The following is a 10,706-nucleotide window of genomic DNA, read 5'->3' as shown; positions in this document are numbered from 1 at the left end:
AAAGCAATCATTTCTTTATAAAAAAAAAAAAGTAAGAAAGAAAAGAAAGAAAAACTTTAAAGGGATTTGAACATAAAAGCAAAAGGCTAAGAAGCCAACCCCAAAAGAAGTTGCCTACGATGGCACGCAGTATTTGAAAACTAGCTTCTAGAGAATTTACCAGAGTGTGAAAGAGTTATGCAAACCGATCGATTTTGGCTTAGAGCCGTCTCAAGTGTGTTATAGGGCTGTGAGCATTTTCTCTGAGATACGTATGAGCGAACTTTCAGACACTCCTCCTCCTGGGGACAGCAAGCTTTATCACAGTCATGAGATTCCAGTTACGTGGTAGGAAGACTCCCATGCACATGTTATTAAATAGGCTGCGCCTTTCCCTTAACAGGAAAAGATCTCTTGTTTTGGAAAGAGCAAGGCAGTACTCAGACAGGAAGGGCTCCTTAGTGGTGAGCTCAGTGACTTCAGATCTTTTGTTCTTCAGTCTCCAGAGCTAGAGCAAAGGATGTGGCTGGGGTAGGAGGCGGGGACTGTGTGTGTGTGTGTATGTGTGTGTGTGTGTTTTCTCATTTCCGCTTCCCCTTTCTGAGCCGGCAACAGCAATTTCATGAGGACAGAGAGAAAGGTACAACATGCAATATGATACTTTGTCACTGTCCTCACTCAGGTCCCCATACCTGGGAAGGGCTTGGCCGGGCTTTGACAACCGCTTCGCCTCACACGCTGCTCTCTACCAGCAGACAGGTGAGTATAATTTCCACCTCAACTTTAAGATGATACTGATTTGGGATGGTGCTGGGAGATAGGAAGCAGGTAGGAGAGAAATCACGTTGCCAAGAAAAGGGAAAAGTCAGGAGCAAACTTCCCACATTCTCGACTTCAACCTTAAAAAATTCATCACTACCTCGCGGAACAAAACGGTCCTTTTTTTTTTTTTTTTTTTTTTTTTCCTTCCTCCTACCTATTCCCAGAAAGGTATTCTGTGTCGGGTCACAAAACATGGGTTCTTCTGATGGCCTGAAGTAATATTTAAGAATTTTTTTTACCTTTCTCACCTGGGAAGTCCCTCTCTGTGTCTTGCTGTACTCCCTTGTGCTGTCATTCCAATCTGATCCTAACTTTGAAAGGTTCTCAAGGGGAAGAGTTTCTCAACTTCCCTGTAGGTTCCATTCCAGCTCCCATAACGGTGAACAAGTGGGACTCTCTAGCTGAAATCAATGTTGCTTTTGCAGATGTGACTACTTTCCTCAGAAGCTGCAGAAGAAAGCTGGTGAAGAGATAAACTGTAGCCAGATATATGGGGATTAGATACGAGGGAGAATTCACACCATCGGACAATGCCAGGCCAATTCAGTGGGAAGGTTCTAGAAAGATAACCACCTGTGAGGGTTGTTTTCCAGACTGTCCATCTCAGAGATGGATCTGTGGATATGTTGACCACTTAATGACTTACCTCATCTGGGATGGGGGGGTCTGTGCTCCATGACTTACCTCATCTGGGAGGGGGGTGGTCTGTGATCCTCCAGCACCCTTTGTCTTATAGGCAGCCAGGCTGAGCATGTCACTCCCTACATGAGTTTGGGGGAAGGTAGAGGAGTGGAAAGATCCTTGCACTGGGGTTTTCCCAGGCCCCCGCTGTGCTCCTGCACTTTCCAGTGGGTGGAGAAGAGGCGGGTCCCCAACACAGAACAAGGACAAGAGAAAAGAGCCCCACAGAAATGGTTTGATAAGATCATGAGGATTTATGAGTACTGGTGACTCTGTCTATCACAAATGACTGCCTGTCTAGGCAAGGGGACTTTTTAGACAGTAATGTGGGAGGCCGAGGATAGGAGGTTGGAGGTTGGAGGTTGGAGGCTTTCAACTTGTGTGTCCAAGCTTACAGACTTAAGGGTTGTTAGGCTTGAGTGATTGGACCCAAAGATCTGGCATGATTATCCTGTGACAGGATGCATTATTAGGAGGAAGGTAAGCCAGGTTTATTCTCTCTCTCTCTCTACTAGAATACTATTGGGGTTAACAAGCAGAAGGTGTAACAAGAGGGATAGAAAGAGATCTAACAAATGATTTCTTATTCATGGACACCCCAGGGAGTTTAAAGCCATCTTAATAACCTTTCATCAGAATTCCCTGGCCCCTGAAAGGGGGATGGAGCCTTGGGATTAAACATTACATAGTGGCCACAGGAATCAGCACAGTCATTTTTAGCTCAGGGTTTAGGACTCGCATTCTAATGGAGAATGGAGAGGAGGTTTGGTCTCAGCTTAGATCATGACTCGTGGGCCCACTCTAGGCTACAGTAAGGAGAAAAGATGAGACATTTATTGCCACTTGATAATTGACAACTGTTTTCCACCTGCAGGGCAAAATCGAAGTGGGTATTCTGGTACCCACTGTGCTTTGTGCCCTGCCCACACCCAAGCCTAACACAGAATTGCTTAAACACAGATTTTGAGAAGAGAGGGTGTAGACATGTGGAAAATAAGAGGGGAGAATAAAAATGAGCCCATGAGGGAAAGAGCTGCATTACCATGGAAACAGGGATGAAGAATTAAAGACGTGCCAAGAAAGCTGCTCGCCCTCACTTCCGTCTCTAGACTGAGCTATCTACACACCAGGACAGATGAACAGATGTTTCTTAGTCCTGCTAGCTTTAGAGCCCATCCAGGTGAAAAAAAAATTAGTATCTCCCAACACTGAGAGCACCGAATGACTCTTTTCCAAACGTATAACTTTAATGTTTCCTGTGGTACTTGACAAGCCTTCCATGGAACTCATTCACACTGTGGAAGTGGACGTAGGGAAGAAAGGGAAGGAGAGAGAAAGTGGTCTCTGGTGGTCTTCTTTCAGTATTTATTCAGCTGAAATTATTTGGGGGAGAAAGGTGGTGAAAGAGGAGGGTAAAATAGTTATGTTGATTAATTGGAATTTTTCTTGGAACTGTCAAACAACATTCCCCCTTTTCCCTGAAATAGATTGAACTGCTGCTTTAGACCACAGACGTCTCCGAATGCTCAAAGGCTATACTCAGGGTAATGTTTGCTCTGAAGATCTTCCCAACTGCGGTGGCATGGAAGAGAACTAGAAATTAGGAATGTATTTCCTATCTGTGAAGGAATGTGAGAGCATAGGGCAGGTTGGGGGCGTGTTGAATGGGGTGCAGTCAACCTGGTTTGAGGTGCAGATTGTCCTATCTACAAACAGAGAAATGGCTGTCCTGGGATTTCCCACAGGCCTTTGCAATGGGGGTGATATGTGTGTGTCTTGGCTGTGAATGCGAATGAGATGCAGAAGGTCTTGTGGGCCTCATCATGGAAACTCTGTTTCCTCCTTCTCTCTTCCCACGCTTGTTCTCACTCTTAGTCCCAGTTTATAGGCCCTGGTTGGGTGTAGGCACGATACAGACAGAAGAGAAGAGAGGTCTCTGTCTCCGATACATGTCCCTGGGAGGAGCCCCAGAGTGGAAACCAGAGTGGCATGAGGAAGGCTGTGTGATGTAAAGGAAAAAGCGTACACTTGGGGCTCCGAACTTGGGAACTTTGAGTCCCACTTATAACCATCATATTTGATGTGAGCTCAGATAAGCCTCTCTCTCTCTCTCTCTCTCTCTCCCTGTCTCATTGTCTCCTTCCGTCTCCCTATCTTTCTCCCTCTCTCCCTCCCTCCCCACTCCTCTTTTTCAAAATGACTGACTGGGATTAAATGGTCTCTCTGGTCCCTTTGGACATTAAGTAAGAAGGAAGGACTTACTTAGTGTTTATGTTTCATCTGTGCTTAACAGCAACACCCCTCTTTCACCATATGGATTTTACACACACTACTGTATCATGTTGCTCACTCTTTCTTCCTTCTTATTCCTGGAAATGTCCCAACTTTAGTGAACGGTTTAGACTGAGGGAAGATTAATAATAATAACTGCTCTCCTTTATGAAGCACCTCCCTTATACATCAGGGACTTAACATACATCACCTGATATTAGCTCCCTAGAGCTCAACTAGTTGTATGTTACCTGTTTTACTTATGAAGAAACAGGTTTAGAGGGGACAGGTAAGTTACCATTTACATATGCAGTAGGGAGATAGAACTGTGATTCCAAACAAGGTTTATTCTGATTCCAAGGCTCTTGCTCTTTCTACAGTTTTCCTTCTCAAAAGTTGGCCATCCTTACTGGGTCCCTTAAAAATACCCCCTTGAGACACCTGCAAACAGCTGATATTTAACAGGTACAAAATGTTAGATCCATAATGAGTGTTAAAATATTTCAATAGTTCCGGGGTGCCTGGATGGCTCAGTCGGTTGAGTGTTCCACTTCGGCTCAGGTCATGATTTCACAGCTGGTGAGTTCGAGCCCTGCATCAAGCTTGCTGGTATCAGCACAGAGCCCACTTCAGATATTCTGTCCCCTTCTCTCTCCGCCCCTTCCCCACTTGTGCTCTCTCTCAAAACAAAATTTAAAAAAAAATTTAAATAGGGGCACCTGGGTGGCTCAGTTGGTTGAGCGTCCGACTTCAGCTCAGGTCATGATCTCCTTGCTCGTGGGTTCGAGCCCCGTGTCGGGCTCCGTGCTGACAGCTCGGAGCCTGGAGCCTACTTCGGATTTTGTGTCTCCCCCTCTCTCTCTGCCCCTCCCGTGCTTGTGCTCTGTCTCTCTCTGTCTCTCAATAATGAATAAATGTTAAAATTTTTTTTTAATATTTAAATAGTTCCATACCAAGTTATGATAAATATCAATTGCTTCAAGCCACTGAGCGCCCATAACCAACCCAACTATCCCACAAGTTTCTCCAGACTGGCTCTGATTGGCCTGTGATGCTCTATAACCATCGTTAAATGTTCTGAGTGGCACAACAATCTGAAAGTAATGTGCAATTCTAGGCAGCCTTTTTCCCCTCAACTAGAACCTAGTTGGACCCTTGTTGCTAAAACACTCTGTAAGCCTGACAAAAGCAAAACTGCATCATAATCTAGTTGGAGTTCAGAAGGAAAACTATGCTAATAACCAAATGAAGCAACACTTCCTTCACGAAGACTGTCACAAAGCCAAGGATGAATTTATTTTGGTTTACACTGTCTCTTCTATACCGGGCTATAAAGTAGAGAGTTTATATAGCATGTGAAATGGATAATTTACAAAAATAGTTTCTCCTTTCTTTTATCCCAAATTACATGTACCACTGATACTTGGGTGGTGATATTAGGTTATTTTCCTGTTCTGTAATTAATGGAAAGACCACACAACTAGAGTCAGACCAACCTGAGTTTAAATCTCAGCATTACAAGATCCTAAATATATGACCCTGGGTAAGTCACATATCTCCCTGAGTTTCACATAACAGTAATTAGCTCCAAGGTGATTGTCTTGATTAAGTGATAGTGTTTACAGGAAGATCTTATGGATAAATATAAGGTACTCTACACATCCCAAGTATTATTAGCACCTATCACTTTGACTTACCCATGTAGCGAATCTGACTACATCCCTTAGAAAAACATACTTGAGGTATATGATGTTCTCAGTGTAGTAATAATGACAGAACTACAAAGGTTTTCTCCTGATACTAAACTTTCTGCTTCTGCTGATGATTTTCATTAGAAGATATTCATTTCAAAGCTCTTATTTCCTGAATCTTCTTTTGTCTAATTTCCATCCTATCAGCTGAAATTTCTACTTTTAACTATAACATCCTCAGAACAAAGAGAATTCCCTCCTACTCTATTTGTTGTAGTCAGATTCCAGAACATTGGACAGGTTGTGGAGAAATATTTGGGGAGTGAACCTTTAGAGAATTGGAGAAAAGAGGAAAGGGCAAAGGGCTGGAAATGACAGCAGAAGGGCGAAATAAGGCTTTTAAGGATTAATTCAGGTAAATAGCAACAGAAGTAGCAACAGAAGTAGTGGAATTTTTTGGGTTGAGGGGGCGGGCAGTTCGTAGGAACATCAGGGAAAAGTACCAGCAAGCTAGGACTTCCTTCCTCATAGAAGTTAGATTAAGTACAATTTTGTAATATAAACCAGCATCAAGAAAGATAACCATCAGATTCCAAAAGGAACCTCTGACCAAGGAATGGAAACTTAGAATGGAACACTCTGGAAAAATAATTTTTTAAATATAGAAGAATTTGGTAATTCAAGTGTTACAAAATTTTGGTCAAACCCACGTTCCATCAACAAAGGATCAGCATGACTATGCCCCAAGCCTCTTTCCTCTTCTCTACAAGGTATAAAAAATATATATACATTAGGATTTGGGACCTTGTGGAAAGTCAGGAGCACCTGTCCCATAACACCTACTAAACAAGGGTAGTTTCTCAGCGCCAGTCTGATTCTCACGTCTCTGCAGGTACAGCATTTGCTGAGCTCTTCCTGTTGCAAAGGTACGATGCTGTGTCTGAGTTGGGGCTTGGGGGAGGGTTGATGAGGAGTGACACATGACGACCGATGGGTGACCATGTACCTCTTGCTGGGTGTGGTAGAGGCACATGTGGCAGTTGCTAGAGGCAGGTAAGAGAGGCAATGACTTGAATCAGCCTTCAAAGTGTAGACAGAATTTGTCTGGATAGAATATGCTGTGGACGACACAGCATAAGCCAAAGAAAAAGAAGTGGAAAAGTTGAAAAAAGGGCAGTAACACCTGATGGAATCACGCTCATTTGGGTTCCTTCTCAGCCTCCCTCGTTCAAAGACTCAAGACTCACCGCTTTCCTGGGTCAATGAAAGTTGGAAGTGTAGGAACCTCATAAGCCAGGGCCACCTTAAAAAGGAATCCAAGTGGGAAGTAACACCAGAGGCCGCTGGGCCATTTCCTAATGCATACGGGGAAAATGATACAAAGGCATTTGCTTTTACAGACAGTAGCCATACAGGTATTTGAAACCCAACTCAAATAAATTCATATACATTGGTCTCGAAGGTAAATGTACACAACATCGAATCCCACCAATTCATTTTCAAGAGATTGAAACTGCTCCCCAAGGAAAGAATGTAATTGGCTTGCCAGAAGTCAATGGATCGGACAAAAAGTTTGAAAGAATGTCCACGTCTCCCGATTCCTCCCAGTCAGCACTCTTCACACTGCACCACACTCTGTGGCACATGTGGGTGTATGTGTTTGTGTAACTTGTCTGAAAGAAATAGCTCCACACCCTTCCCTCTCTTACATGAGGTCCCAAGGCCTTCAAAGGTGCCATTTCGACCTCTGTGTGCACCCATCCATCCTTCAATTCTTTCTAACACTTGTCACTGCTGATGTGCTTCTCTGATATCATGTGCCACTTCCTCCAGATTCCCACAAAGAATACTCAGTTTCCTACCTCTCAGCAGCACAGCTTCCTCCCTGCAACCGCTAACCAGACAGTTCTATCCCTCCCTCCCTCATAACATCGCTGAGCTTCTCGCTTCCACATAACACCCGTGAACAGGTCTCTGTGGCAGAGATTGGGAAAATTGCTCAATTCTCTGGGCCCATGACCAGTTTGCCAAGGTTGAGATTAGCTTAGATACGGCTCGCATCCTTTCTTTCAGACTTGAAACCGTGTCGCTTCCCCAGGTGAAGAAAGTATTCCATTCTCGCACAAATTGTTCCAAAAATGGCTGTCGTTCTCAGTGGGTGGTAGAGACCTTAACTTGTCTAGCCTTTCTGTTGCCGTAATCATAATGGTCATTTATTTATAAGCCCTTCTTTGGAACACTTATTCATTGCAGATTCTGTTTCCATGGGCTTTCTCCCGTAGGTATTTACACTGAGTAAAACCTTTGTGCATAGGACAGAAGAGCAAATAGGAATAGTTAAGAAGGGGTGCCTGGCTGGCTCAGTCGGAAGAGCATGGGACCCTTAATCTCATGGTCAGGAGTTCGAGACCCACATTAGGTGTAGAGATTACTAAAAATAATAATAATAATAATAATAATAATAATAATAATAATAAAACAGAAAGGAATAGTTAAGAAATTACAACTTCTTTTCATAATTATTGGAGCTCCTAGAACAGAAACAAGTCTTAGACTCTCAAATTCATCTCTTTTCTCCCAACTTGAAGATGGAAACATTGTTACATGCTTAGTAGCACACAGTTATAAGTTCACTGTTAACCCTTTGGAAGCTGATCTCCCTACATAGGTCTCTTAGGTTATGATGAATCTGTAAAGCAATGGGCTCCTTTGGGGAATAGTCACCTACTGAACATTCATTCGTTTAGAGAATAAGTATTTCCTAAGCAACTACAATGAATTCCTCTCGGTTTTATGCATTAGGGATACAGCAGTGAACAACCCAGACAAAATCTCTGTCCTTGTGGAGTTTATATTCCAGTCAGAAGAGCAAACAATAAATAGGATTAACAAATAAAATATCAACTATGTTAGTGATAAGGACTAAGAAGAAAACATGGGCAGGGAAGGAAATCCGTGAAAGTGACTATTGTAGGCTATAGAAGCCGGGTCTGACTTCATGAAGAAGGTTGGTTAAGAGTGGGTTTTGCAAGTGAAGTATGTCAAAGGCTGAGGAAGAGGAAGATGGAGAGGGGAAAGAACATGAGAAAAGTGTAGGGTTTAAAAGGAGATAAGCATTTTCAGGAGACAAAGAGGAACTTAGCCTATATGCGTGTAATATATTTTCCAAGATGTGGAGGAATGTAGGATAGAATTCCTATCACAGAAAATGTTGAAACCCAAGTAGAGGCATCTATCTACCATCTCCATTGGTGAGATTTGGACACTCTGCTGGCCTTATAGGGGTTTAACTGTAAAATGACACATCACAAATTTATGGTATGAGAAGCATCAAATTTTAGAGCATAATGTCCCAGTTGAGCAACTGAGAACAGAGAAATGGCCTGAAATTTCCAAGGGCATACCACTAGCAAGTGGCAGAGTAAAGTGTGGGAGTCATGTATTCTTTCTTTCCTTCTTTCCTTCCCTCCTTTTTCTCCTCCCTCCCTCTTTCCTCTCCTCCCTCCTTCTTCTCCTTCCCTCCCTCCCTCTTTCCCTCTTCCCTTCCCTCCCTCCTTCCTTCCCTCCTTCCTTTCTTTTTTCCTTTCTTCACTTCTTCCTCCCCTCCTTTTTTCCTGCCCTGCTGCCTTCCTTTTAAATCCCCCTCGTCGCCAAAAAAACCTCTCCTTCGTGAGCTGAACAATTCTTGTGTTTGAGATGCGGTCCATTTACTCTGGGAATTAAAGACAGTAGGCAAGTCAGCCTTTGATGTTTTCTTCTTTGGACCAACTAACACCAACCTATTCAATATTTTGAAGGTGAAAAACTTGGTAAATAAACCCCAGTCAAAGCTTTTTAGACTCTTTTCCTCAGTTCTTCCTAGTGGTAATTTCATCCTCCTTTTTATCACCTCACAGCATCTCTGTCTAAAGGACAAGTTTTTTCCTGCACCGCCTCTTTGTGGCTTCTCTGCATCACAAGCTTAATTTATTCATTTAATTTGCCTTAAAAGGCACAAACAGTGGATGAAGAGCCGGGTGCTCTGGGTTAACAACTTCTCAAAGTGCCGGCTGCTGTCTCTCCTTGGAGGATATTTTTGCTGTTGGGCTGGACACAGAAGTGAAAGAATTTAGCTCAGACAACAGTAACTATGTATTCTTTGTCTCTGGATATGTTTTGTCTGTAGCAAGCAGAGGCATCCAAAACAATTTCATTGCCCTAGGAAGGCATCTTATGTTCCGGATGTTCTTCTCAAAAATAGCTGTTTTAGGGCCTAAATTGTTGAATACCTCCCTAATGATCTTGTTTTTTAAGTCCTTGAAGAATAAGAAGTCTAAGGAAACTGGCATTCTTCTTATTCTTTTTCTGTTGTTTTCCTTTGCTCCAACAATTAAAAAAAATTTTTTTAATGTGTATTTATTTTTTGAAAGAGAGAGAGACAGGCGGAGCATGAGCAGGGAAGGGGCAGAGAGAGAGAGGGAGACACAGAATCCCAAGCAGGCTCCAGGCTCTGAGCTGTCAGCACAGAGCCTGACGTGGGGCTGGAACTCACGGACTATGAGGTCATGACCTGAGCCAAAGTTGGACACTCAATGGACTGAACCACCCAGGCACCCCTCCCTTGCTCTAACAATTAAAAGCACAGCGATGAAGATGAAGCTGTTGACGGAAGCTCTGGGGAGGAGACGGATGAGACCCCGAAGAGCTCTGGTCCCACTTCCACTTGTTCACTGTACGGGCTGAGTGAGAGTAGCAGGAGGGAAGAGGCAGGACAGAGTATGAGCCAGTGAATGTACCTCTAGGTACACCAGCCTCAAGGCTTTGTAAGTTCTATTTGGACAGCTGAGTGATTTTTTCCCCTCCTTCTTCCTCTTTGAATAAGTGGCTAGTGCCATCAGAATGCATCTTTGGGAGGAACACAAAGAGAGGTTGAGTGGGCAGTGTTAAATGAAATATAAATGCATTGGGGCACCTGGACGGCTCAGTCGGTTGAGCCTCTGATTCGATTTTGGCTCAGGTCATGGTCTCAACAGTTGTGGGGCTGAGCCCCACGTCAGCGTGGAGCCTGCTTAGTATTCTCTCTCCCTCTCCCTAACCACCCCCCCCCCCGCCTCTCTAAAATAAAAACTAAAAACAAAGAAAAAAGAAAAAAATATATAAATGCATTGATGCACCAAGGCGTTAACTCATAGCTATGGAGAAAGCCAGGTTGACAGATCAGAAAATAATGATCCTGGAGGTTGTGACTGCTAATTGCATAAGGCCACATCTCCTTGTTGTTTG

The 10,706-nt window shown here is 43.4% G+C and overlaps 1 protein-coding gene across 1 annotated transcript in view; it reads left to right on the top strand.

The window, feature by feature from the left end:
- Nucleotides 1-552: 552 nt before the first annotated feature.
- TESPA1 (thymocyte expressed, positive selection associated 1) overlaps nucleotides 553-10,706 on the top strand; it is a 25,029-nt gene continuing 14,875 nt past the window's right edge. The window contains exon 1 of the mRNA XM_019835047.3: nucleotides 553-738. The gene's annotated coding sequence lies outside the window, so the exon portion shown is untranslated. The remainder of the gene's footprint in view (nucleotides 739-10,706) is intronic.

The sequence above is a fragment of the Felis catus genome, chromosome B4 (assembly GCF_018350175.1).
Source record: "Felis catus isolate Fca126 chromosome B4, F.catus_Fca126_mat1.0, whole genome shotgun sequence".
Classification (NCBI taxonomy): Eukaryota; Metazoa; Chordata; class Mammalia; order Carnivora; family Felidae; genus Felis; species Felis catus.
Note: the sequence above shows the minus strand (reverse complement) of the source record. Positions and strands in the feature narration are given on the sequence as shown.